Genomic DNA, 11,908 nt, shown 5'->3' on the forward strand with positions numbered 1-11,908 from the left:
AGTTGCGAGACATAAAAAAAACATCATGAAGGTTTGATAAATAAGGAGGAAGGGCTATTTGATAAGCTACTAGACCGACTCTTTTAAGTATTTGGAAAGGTTCTATGTATTATGGGTTAAGCTTTTTAGTCTCAAGGGCTCTACCTATTCCAGTAATCAAAGTTACTTCTAGAAAGACATGGTTTCCCTCACTAAACTCTAAGGGTCTACGTCTATTATCGGCATAGCTCTTTTGACGGCCTTGTGCTGTCTGGATCTTCCGACGAATCTCCTTTATCTTCTCAGTAGTTTCTTACACTAAGTTTGGACCTAAGACACTAGCTTCCCCATCGTCATTCCAACACAATGGTGTCCGACATCTTCTTTCGTAGAGAGCTTCATATGGTGCCATCCCGATACTTTATTGGCAACTGTTGTTGTAGACAAATTCGACCAACAGCAAATACTTATCCCAGCTGCTTTGGTTGTCTATCATACATAATCGTAACATGTCTTCTACCGTCTGGATTGTTTGCTCTGATTGTCCGTCTATCTGAGGATGGTATGCTATACTCATGTAAAATTCTGTTTCCAACGCTTTTTGAAAAGCTCCCCAAAATCTAGTAGTAAACCTCGAAACTTGATCTGAGACAATTTACGAAGATATCCCATGTAGTCGTATGTTTTCTTGAATATATATTCGTTCCAGCCTTTCTAAAGTATAGTCAACTCGAATCGAAAGGAAGTGCGCTGACTTTGTCAACCTGTCCACAATTACCAGATGGTATCGTGTCCCATTGAGGTCCTTGGCAATCTCGTGATAAAATCTATAGTAATCTGCTCCCATTTCCATTGTGGTATTTCTAAGGGTTGCAGGGTTCCTGACGGCTTCTAATGTTCCACCTTCTCCTTCTGGCAGGTTAAACATTTTGAGACATAATCAGCTACTTCTTTCTTTAAGTCCGGCCACCAGAACATTTGTTTCAAATCTCGATACATCTTTGTCACTCCAGGATGCATAGAAAATCTACTTTGGTGAGCTTCATCAAGAATCTTTTATCGCAATTCTCCAGAGTTAGGCACACAAATTTTGTTCTTGTACCTCTATAGGCCACTATGATCCTGTCTCACAGCTTCTGCAGCTCTGCAAGCAATGGTGACATCCGGTGTGGTGCTATGGAAATCGTTTCGATTCCAGGTACTAGTTCAATGCTGAATTCTATCTCTCGCTGAGGAGAAAATACAGGTATGTCGTCCAAGAAAACATCAGGAAAGTCTTTCACCATTTGGATTCGTTCTAAGCTTAGTTCACTGTCATTCGAGCTAGCCACTAATAGAACGTACCCCTTATAATCCCTCCCGTCTAAGGTAACTCTTACAGAATTCAGATATAAGGTGTGGGACAGAAATGGTTTAGTACATAGACTATCAGATGGAATAACAGCAATTCTTTTAAAATAATCAAGGAAAGCATGATACTTAGATAACCAATCTAATCCTAAAATAACTTCTAAACCACATAGAAGTAAACAGATTAGATCGTGTATAAAAGTCCTGTTCCTAATAGCGAATGGTACTTGCAGGCACACTAAACTGGTCAAAACATTTTGGGATGCAGGTGTATGGACAATCAAGTAAAAATTCAATTTAAAGAAATATAATCCTAACTCGTAAGCAATAGTTAGAGAAATAAAGAATGCGATGCACCTGAATCATACAGTACAGTTAGAAATCGATTCTTGACATAACACTGACCTTGAATGAAGGCGTTCGATTGCACAACATTGTCAATAGTGATAGCAAACACTCGTCCTTGTTGCTGGGTTCTAACTGAATTTTGAGTAAATCCCTTCGGACAATCCTTGGCAATATGTCCAAGTTCTCCACAAGCATAGCAGTTAGGTGATCCAAACTGGCAAGACCTGTTATCATGCTCTTTTCTGCATTGCTTACATGCAATGTTTATGTAAGCCTGATGGGCTCGTTTACCATTGCCTTGCCTTACTTTACCTCCATTCTTACCCGTACGGCGAGCAGTAATGTTACCAACTTGTAGGTTCTTATGCTGTCGTATGCCACGCGCTTTAAAATGCACCCATCTCCCAACTGCCTGATGATTGCCAAGACGCCTTGGTGGAAATCCTTGGCGACTCACCTTGGCCACAGTCACTTTCTTAATACATTCTTTCACTAACTTGCTCTTGTTGACTAATTCAGCAAAATTATGTATCTCCAGCGGAACTATTGAACTCATCAGATCATCACGAAGGCCTCCTTCAAACTTCAAGCACTTCCATTCTTCAAAGTCAGCAGGATTAACCTTGAACTTAGGCGGATTAACCTTTAGAAAGGTCGCAAAGGTCATAGGTCTTTCAGGATGCCCTAAGTTATTCTCATCATTCCCATTTCTCACTCCAAGACGTTCAACAGCCCTAGCCGCTATTACCGCGGCTTCACGCACTACCTCAGCCGCGTTGTTCATGGTAGCCATAAACGTTTCCTGTTCCCTTTCGTAGTTAACATTAGGAATTCCTTCCTGTACGCCTCGTCTCCATGAACCCATTGTAGTCCTGTTCACACCAAACAATCATTGCTAAGGTGATCAGTCTTAACACTTCAAGTCTAGTGTGAACATTCCCAAAATGAAAACATAGAAACAATCATTCAACATATATCACTGGGATATCCTATACGCATGAGACACACAACAGAGTATGCAATGAAGCATAGTCAGTCCACTCCCCAGGCTCTACTGGGAACGAACTGCTTTGATACCAAATTGTAACGACCCAATTTTCAATATGTCTAGATCATACCGGAAACTGAGCGCTGCCAATTTGTCTTCCTAATTATTATCTATTATTTATCATACGAGCCTGATTAGTTGTTAAAAGCGTAGTTAATTTGCGAGGTGTATTTTTTTTTTAAAACGTTTGGATTAATAGACAGAATCATTTATAATCAATTCACAAATAATAACAGATAAAACAGTTATAAACAACCACACATAAATACATCACAAGTAGTTGACAACATTCGGTGATTCAGCCTTTATTAGAATATAGACTGTTAGTTAGAACACCCCTAGATATAGCTAAATAATATCTATATACATGTATATACATACAACATCCCAGGTCCTGACCTGTTCAAGAGGTCCCTAAGCTGGCACCTAGGCTAGCTTAGACTCTATACTCACCTAGTCCCTCTAAACTACTAAAGCGAGGGAAAGTACGTTCTAGGTCTTCAAAACTCAAGTCAGGTGGAACGTTATCAAAAGATAGAACATCATCTGCTACTCCTCTGCACGATAAGACTTTTCCACAGGACGTCTCTCTGGTACCTCATGAAGTAGCCACACAATAGGAATCTCATACATAGGATTTAGGTTAAAGTGCGCATACGAACGGGGTGCAAATGTTGGTTGGTCTCACAGTATATACATATAATCAGAGAACGATATTCACCCTAGACTCAGAAGACTATCTAGAGCAGAATCCTCTTCTTGCGAACGGTCATCAGTGAACTATGGTAAGGTACTCTTACTTCCATCTAAAGGGGGAAGGGAGAGAGAAGTGATGCGGGAAAAACTTGTCTCACAACAAATCTCCCTTCGGCAGGTGTACCGAATTTGTCGTCAAGTAAAAACTCACAATAGAGTGAGGTCGAATCTCACAGGGATTGATTGATCAAGCAACTTTAATTAGAAGAATGTTCTAGTTGAGCGAATCCAGAATTTGGGTTGAGAGTTGCAGAAATAAAATGGCGGGAATGTAAATAACAGAAAAGTAAATGCTAGAATTAAAAGACTGAAAGCAAATGACAGAAAGTAAATTGTAGAATTGTAAATGGGAATGGGGGATTTGCTCATAAAAGTAAATGGCAGAAATTAAAGAGAATGGGTAAGATCAGAGATGGGGAGTTCATTGGGCTTAGGAGATGTTGTAATTCTCCAGATCAAGTTCATTTTCATCTCTTCCTTAATCAATGCACTCATTGATCTCCTTGGCAATCTTAAGTGATTGAATTACAATTTCTTGCAATTCAATCTCTCAAATCTTGATCAATAGCCAATTCCTTGGTCAATTGCTCATGAGAAGAGATGAAGTATGGTCACTGATTATACCACATGCATTTCCTAAATCAAGTATTGAGAGGGTTATAGTCACATACCCATCCAAACCCAATTTGGTCCAGCATGAGAAAGCATTTCTAGCTTGATCTCTTCATTCCTCTTTCAAGGTTTAAAAGAGATCCAAGTTTGAATAGCTTCTCTTCCAAGATAACTACTCAATTGGATGAAGATCGAAAGCTTTCAAGTAAAATCAAGAGAAAAGATAGAAGAAGAATAATGAAAATTATTATTGATCCATCAAATTACAACAGAGCTCCCTAACCCAATAAAAGGGGTTTAGTTGTTCATAGCTCTAGAAAATGAAAACAAAGATGGAGAATACATCGTAAAACTGGAAAATGCAGAGAAAGTAAAATACAGAGAGTAGTTCTCTTTTTCCAGCCTCCAGAACTCCTTTTACAATTCAAAGCTACTCCTATATATACTACTCTTCTCAGCTTCTAGTTTACTCTTCAAGTCTTGGGCCTTTGGATCTTGAGTTTGAAGCAGTTCTTTTCTTCATTTGGGCTTGGCTTTACTTGTAGAGAGAAAGTGCTAAGTGGGCAGAGACTTCAGCTCAGGGCGTTAGGGGTGTTAACATTTAGTGAAAGTATAAGTTCGAGAACGTTAGTGACACTTAACATTTTCACTAACGTTCCAATGTACCACTTGGCCTCACGTTAGAGCCCACGTTAACTAGGTTAACATGGCTTCTAACGTGGCCTTGCCAACCTTCGAGAACGTTAGTGACAGTCAACATTGTCACTAATGTTCCAATGTGCCCCTTTGCCTCACGTTAGAGCCCACGTTAACTAGGTTAACATGGCTTCTAACGTGGCCTTGCCAACCTTCGAGAACGTTAGTGACACTCAACATTGTCACTAACGTTCCAATGTGCCCCTAGATCTCACGTTAGAGTCCACGTTAACTAGGTTAACGTGGCTTCTAACGTGGCCATTCTTAGCCATCCCAACGTTAGTGACAATGTTGAGTGTCACTAACGTTGGCTCATCATTCATTCCTCATCGTTAGCTTCCACGTTAACTAAGTTAACGTGGAAGTTAACGTGGTTCCTTGGGGGGTTGTGTGGTTGCTTCCAACGTTAGTGACAATGTTGAGTGTCACTAACGTTGGCGACAACTCTCACTTCTTACGTTAGCTCCCACGTTAACCAAGTTAATGTGGGAGTTAATGTGGTGTGTTGCATACTTAGGCCAACGTTAGTGACAATGTTGAATGTCACTAACGTTGGCTTCTCTTCCCCCTTTAACGTTAGAGGCCACGTTAACTAGGTTAACGTGGGCTCTAACGTGGCCACTCATGAGTGTTTGCCAACGTTAGTGACAATGTTAAGTGTCACTAACGTTGGCTCAATTTCCCTTTTCCACGTTAGAGTTCACGTTAACTTAGTTAACGTGACTCTTAACGTGGGCAATGATGGCTATGAGAGTGTTATTGGCAATCACTTTTCTCATTAACCTTGCAAGTTTCCTCCCTTTCCTTGCTTCCTTTGGTCCTGAAATCAAGCAATAGAGTGAATCAAAGTTCTAGTCCAAGTCATGGGCAATGCAACATACAATTTGTCACTAAACTTATGCAAAATCCTCATGAAATAATTTAAAATGCACAATGTATGCTTGAGTCAAGGTGTAAGTGAATATCTACCTAAAACTAGCTTATTTCCTAAGGAAATGCATGAAACTAACCTAAAAACAGTAAAGAAAAGGTCAGTGAAACTGGCCAAGATGCCCTGGCATCACAACACCAAACTTAAAGCTTGCTTGTCCCTAAGCAAGTACTGGAACAAGAGAATGATGAATGGAATATCCAGAGGAGTGAGTCATTCTTGTGGAAGTCATGTTACTGATTTTATGGTGGTTTCATGCATAGCAACTTAGGTTCATTCCATTACTGGCTTTTAGACCTTTATCATGTCCCTAAACACTTACTTTGTTTATATCCCATGAGACTTTTATTCATTGATCCTTTTATTGTTATTTCAAGGGTTATTTGCGTTATTTAGGCTAAGTGCTCTGTAAGGGGGCAACTCTTTAAGATAAGTTTTCAGCCAACACTCCCGAACCAGTTGGTTCAAGGTGCTAGGTGTTGAAGCACCCCTAAGGACATACCCCCTCAAGTCTCTCCCCCATACATACACACCACAGGCATATAGTTTGTTTATTTTCTTTTCTTGAGACCTTGGTGTCCAACACCTCTTTGGGTTACTAAATGCTCTGTAGTGAGGGTTACTCTTGATAGTGGATTTTCAGCTGATAATCCCGGGTTAGTTAACCCAAGTTACCAAGTGATAAAGCACCCCTGAGAGCTTATTTATCCAAGTAGATCCCTTACACAGGAGCACCACAGACACTTGTCTCAAGGTCCAAACCATTGGTGCCTAGCCTTATTGCTTACTCTTTTTCTCTTGTTTTTCACTTCCATTTTCCCTTTTCTCTTATTAGGATCTTGTCATATACTCAGTCTCATGGGTATATCCAAAGTCAAGTATTCAGGATAGATAGTTGTCCTCCTAACCTTGTGGTTGAACCAACTTAGCTAACTTATGACTACCCCAAAGATTCATGAATGCACTTCCACAATATGAACTCCACTATGGTCTTTTAAAAACATAAACCTTCTCTTCTTCATTTGATTCAAAAGGAACAAGCATACAAGTAAGTTAAGTAAGGATGCAGTGACATAAAGACTAGCATACATAGACCTATTCAATACCACAAACTTAAAAGACATGATTGAAAAAGGTTTAACATAACATGGAAGCAAGTTCTATTTTATACAAGATCTTCCTTATTTTAAGACATAGAGAAAGATGGAACAAAGAAGGAACTCCACCACCTTTTACTGTTGTGGATGTCCATGCTATTTTCCTTGCTTGTCCTCCTTGTTTCCTCTTGCATTTCCTCGCATCCTGCCAATCTTGCTTGCTTCCAATCCTCAAGTGCCTTCCTTACTGACTCATGACTCTCTTCCACCCTTTGTCTTTCCTTTCGTGCTAATTCATCCTTCATTTCGTCATACTTGGCTATTCCTGGATGCAATACTGGCAGCTGTCCCACTAAGTAGCCGAGTCTGGCTTGAGTGTTTATATGATGTCCTGTTTGGCTCATGTAAACTCCTTCTGCGAATGCCCTTTGCTCGTCCAATAGTTCTGCCTGTTCTATTTGTCTTCGATGCATCTCATGTATGTATGCCCCTTGATGCGCTTGGATGTTGATTAGCCTCTGGGTGGATTCTTGTTGCTCATTTTGCCTTTGTTCCATCCTGTTGAATGCTTCTCCCCATTGTTGTCCTTGGCTTAGTTGTTGTTCCATCATTTGCCTTTGCCACTCACCTTGCTGAGTCATCCATCTTGAAAGTGTTTCCTCTTGCTGCCCCATCATCTGTAGTTGAAGCTCTTTCTGTGCTCCTTGGCTTTCCAAATATTGTCTAGATAAGCCATCAATGGCCTCCTGCAATTGGTGCATGTCCAAGGTCTGTTGTGCTTGACCCTCTAAGACTTGGCCTTCCACTACTTGAGGGGCTGTCCTCTTCCTTTGCTTCCGTTGAGGCAGGGGGGATGCTGCAGCGTTTATCCTTCGGACCGTTATTGGAATGCCTTCCTTTATCCAAACGGGGTCCTCATCTTCAAAAACCACCCTAGCTTTCTTGCATATTCGGTAAATAGTGCTGGGGTAACCTAATGTTCCTCTTGAGTCGCTTTTCTTTTCCATCTTTCTAATGCCTTGAGCTATGATCTCATGAACTTTGATTTCTCCTCCCTTGAGTATATAATGCACCATTGTTGCTCTCTCGAGATTCACCTCCGAGTTGTTTGCAGCTGGGAGAATAGACCTCCTCACTAGCTCGAACCACCCCTTAGCTTTAGGAGTGAGGTCTGTTCTCTTAATGAACTTTGGTTTATTTCCTGCACCCCTTTCCCAGTCAGCTCCTGGTACACAAAGGTCTCGTAAAAGCTGGTCATAATTGGGGTTGTTGTCCAATCTTAAGTGGTAACTTTCTTCTTCAAACGGTATAGACCGTAGCTTCAATGCCCTCATTACACTCATGGGACCAAAATCCACCATTGTTTCTCTCACAAAGCTTGTATATGACTCATCTTTCTTATCATATCTGACTGCATTTGCATAAAATTCTCTTATGAGATTTGCATTCACTTTAGTGACCAGGTCAGTGAGGAGCTCCCATCTTCTCCTTTCTACCTTCTCAGTGATTTCAGGGCATTCAGTCTTCTTAACTTGAAACCCCAGCTCATAGATGATTTCTTTATCAACCATCCACCCATATTGCAATGCATGATGCAAGCTTCTAAATCTCTTCTCATCATATGGGTGTTCTTCCATGGGTTCCTTTCCCTCCCTTCTCTTAGAACTTGAAGATGCCATGAATGATGATTAATATGTGAAGGTGGTAAGGTTGTGGAGACTTTTGGTTGTTTAGGGTTTTATGGCAATGAAGAGAGTGGGAGGAGGAACGTTTATAATCAGATAAGGGGTGTATTGTACCGAAATGAAGAGTGGTGAAGGGTGTGTGATGACAATGAAGGGTGGTACGGACAAGGGTCATTTATATAAAGAGGTTGTGAGAGAATGGAGGGTGTAGATTGATGAAGTGGTCACTTGATGGACGGTTAGGGTTATGCATGGCTAGAAGCCAAGGATCATCACTTTATGATGGGGATTGCTCGGTCTTCTAGGGGTTCCATTTTATCCAATGTTGCATGGCAACATTTTCCAATGTATTCCCTCTTTAGAACAAGTGTGTAACCCCTCCTCTTGTGGTGTCCGAACCTTCTTTGTTTGATTGTCCAATCTATCCCTTTCTATACTCCTTTTCCTTTCCTATAAAGATTTAAAATAAGGAAATTAATATCATAAAAAAAATTCAAACTCTACGGCTAGAATACAAGGGAAGAAAGGATTTGATTGTTTATTTATGAATTCCAACTAACTAAATAACTATTGGTGGGTCCTTATATGCATTTTGGTGGCACCATGGGGTGACACCAAACTTAGTTTGAAGCAATGTGATGAAAAGTTTTGTTCAAATCTCCCAAGACTAGCATGCATCTTGGTTTGCTTTGAACACCAAACTTGTTCTTCACTATATACTACATGATAAAGATTTCACCAAATGTTTGTCAAGTTTGGGTTGAAATTCATAAACATTGATTTATTCATCATTTTAAAAACATATAAAACATGGGTTGCCTCCCATGGAGCGCTTCTTTAGCGTCACTAGCATGACGTTTTTCCTTCATCAGGGTGGTTGGTAGTGCTTAAAATCCTCCCCTCTTGCTGTGGACTTGTATCCATTGGTTGGATCAATGATCTCCACATGTTCCAGGGAAAGAACTCTGTTGATAGTGAAGACCTTAGGTAACTGAGATGGTACAGTAGGGAGATTAGGGGGAATATCTGGGAAGTAAGCTGAGACAACTCTATCCCCTGGAGAGAAGTTTTCCGTAGGGATCTTCTTGTTCCTCCATCTCCTTGGTACCTTCTTCTTTGTTTCTTTTGAGGTTGCCTTCCCCTTGGTGACCTTTTTTTTCCAAGGAGTTGTGATGTTGTCTTCACATGCCTCTAGAGGTTTAGGTTCCTCCAACTTTTTCTTGAGCTGTGGCAATTGCTGTTTTCCTTGTTTATCAATTGAGGGGGTTTCAGAATGAACTTGCTGTGCTTCAGTGCTTGTCTCCTCCTTCAGTGTCTCTTTATCGTTTGTGCTTAGTTCCTTGTCCTCTTGATCTGTTTCTTGTGAGAGTTTGAAGACATTAAAGCTGAGTCGTTCGTCATGGATTCTCAATATTAGCTCCCCTTTCTCTACATCGATAAGTGCTCTGGCCGTAGCTAAGAATGGTCTTCCCAATATGATTGGGTGAGTGTGACTCTCTTCCATGTCCAGAATGACAAAGTCTGTTGGGAGAAAGTATTTCCCAACCTTTAGCAACACATTTTCCACCACTCCTATTGCTTGCTTTTGAGTTTTGTCAGCCAGTCTGATGATTACATCTGTGGGCATTATCTCATTAATCTGCAGCCTCTTCACCAGGGATAAAGGCAGTAAGTTGATGCTGGCCCCCAAATCACATAGTGCTCTATCGAACATAGTTTCACCTATGGCACAAGGGATGTGAAAACTCCCTGGGTCTCTTCTTTTTGTAGGCAGCTCAGGTTGAATAAGGGCACTACATTCCTTGTTCATCACTATAGTCTGGCCTCCTTTGAGTGAGCTTTTCCTAGGAAGAAGTTCCTTTATATACTTGATGAATGCAGGCATTTGTTGAATTGCCTTGATGAATGGTATGTTTACATGCAGAGATGCAAACAAGTCTAGGAACCTTGAGTATATTCTCTTTCCCACAGCACCATTGAGCAGTTGAGGGAAGGGAGCATAGAGCTTCAGCAACTCTTGTTGTGAAATTTCTGGTCCTTGGTGATTTCTATCCTCCTCCTTTGTTGAGTTGTCTTCAGGTTGTTTGCAAAGTTTGCCTTGCTTGTCTTCAGTCTCTTGATCACTCGTAGTGACCATTTTGCAATCTTCCCATCTTACTTTCTTTGCTTCTCCCTTGGGGTTTTTCTCCGTGTCACTTGGGAAGCTATCAGTGGGTTTGGAAATCTTCTCAGCTAAATATCCCACCTGGAATTCCAGCTTCCTAATGGTCTCCCCCTGGTTCTTAATATTGGCTCGCACTTCCTCTTTGAACACCTTATTTTCTTGAATCTCTTGGCATATTCCTTTAAGTAGGGCTTCAATCTTAGAGAGCTTGTCATCAATTGATGGGTGATTCGGAGCAGATGTGCTATTTTGGTTTTGATAAGCATATGAAGAAGTGTTGTTGTGGGGGTGTTGAGACGTCCTCTGTGTGAATTGCTGGTGAGCTGCATTGTTGTTGGAGTTGTAACGTCTCTGGTCTTGGTTTTGATCTTGCTCACTTTCCCACCCAAAGTTTGGGTGGTTTCTCCATCCAGGGTTGTAGGTTTTGGAGTATGGATCATAGTTTTTCCTTGGTGAATTCCCAATGTAGTTGGCTTGCTCCTAACTCCCCTCTGCTTCTTCATTCACTCCTTCTTGGATTGTTGATGAAGTGGAGATTGCTGCTACTTGGTTCATCTCCATCTTCTTGGTGAGGTCAGCCAGCTGCTGGGTAATGAGCTTGTTTTGGGCCAACAGAGCATCTACATTGTTTAGCTCCATTACTTCTCTTGTGTTCCCTCTTTCGGAAGCATAGAAGTAGTCATTCTCTGCTACTGTTTTAATAACATCTATGGCTTCCTCAATGGTCTTCTTCTTGTTCAAAGATCCTCCAGATGAATGGTCTATGGCCTTCTTTGACTCATAAGAGAGCCCTTCATAGAAATTGTGCAGCTGCACCCATTCGTTGAACATGTCAGGTGGACACCTCCTTGTTAAGTCCTTGAACCTCTCCCATGCTTCATATAGAGTCTCACCATCTTGTTGCCTGAAAGTTTGGACCTCAGCTCTCAGCCTATTGATTCGTTGAGGAGGGTAAAATCTTGATAAGAATTTGTTCACCACGTCTTCCCAAGTTGTCAAGCTTTCCCTTGGGAAAGATTCCAGCCATTTGGCTGCCTTGTCCCTGAGTGAGAATGGAAATAAGAGCAGTCTATAGGCGTCAGGATGAACACCATTAGACTTCACTGTGTCACATATTCTCAGGAAGGTGGTTAAATGTTGATTGGGGTCTTCTTGAACACTTCCTCCAAACGAACAGTTGTTCTGAACAAGGGTGATGAGCTGTGATTTAAGTTCGAAGTTGTTGGCATGGATTGTTGGCTT

The 11,908-nt window shown here is 41.1% G+C and overlaps 1 non-coding gene across 1 annotated transcript; it reads left to right on the forward strand.

The window, feature by feature from the left end:
- The first annotated feature begins 11,495 nt into the window (after nucleotides 1-11,495).
- Nucleotides 11,496-11,599, forward strand: LOC148564800 (small nucleolar RNA R71). Its single transcript, XR_015885312.1, has one exon. It is a non-coding gene; the product is annotated as a small nucleolar RNA R71 (small nucleolar RNA).
- Nucleotides 11,600-11,908: the final 309 nt, after the last annotated feature.

Source organism: Arachis ipaensis, chromosome B5 (genome assembly GCF_059453495.1).
Source record: "Arachis ipaensis isolate K30076 ecotype BB chromosome B5, ASM5945349v1, whole genome shotgun sequence".
NCBI classification, from domain to species: domain Eukaryota; kingdom Viridiplantae; phylum Streptophyta; class Magnoliopsida; order Fabales; family Fabaceae; genus Arachis; species Arachis ipaensis.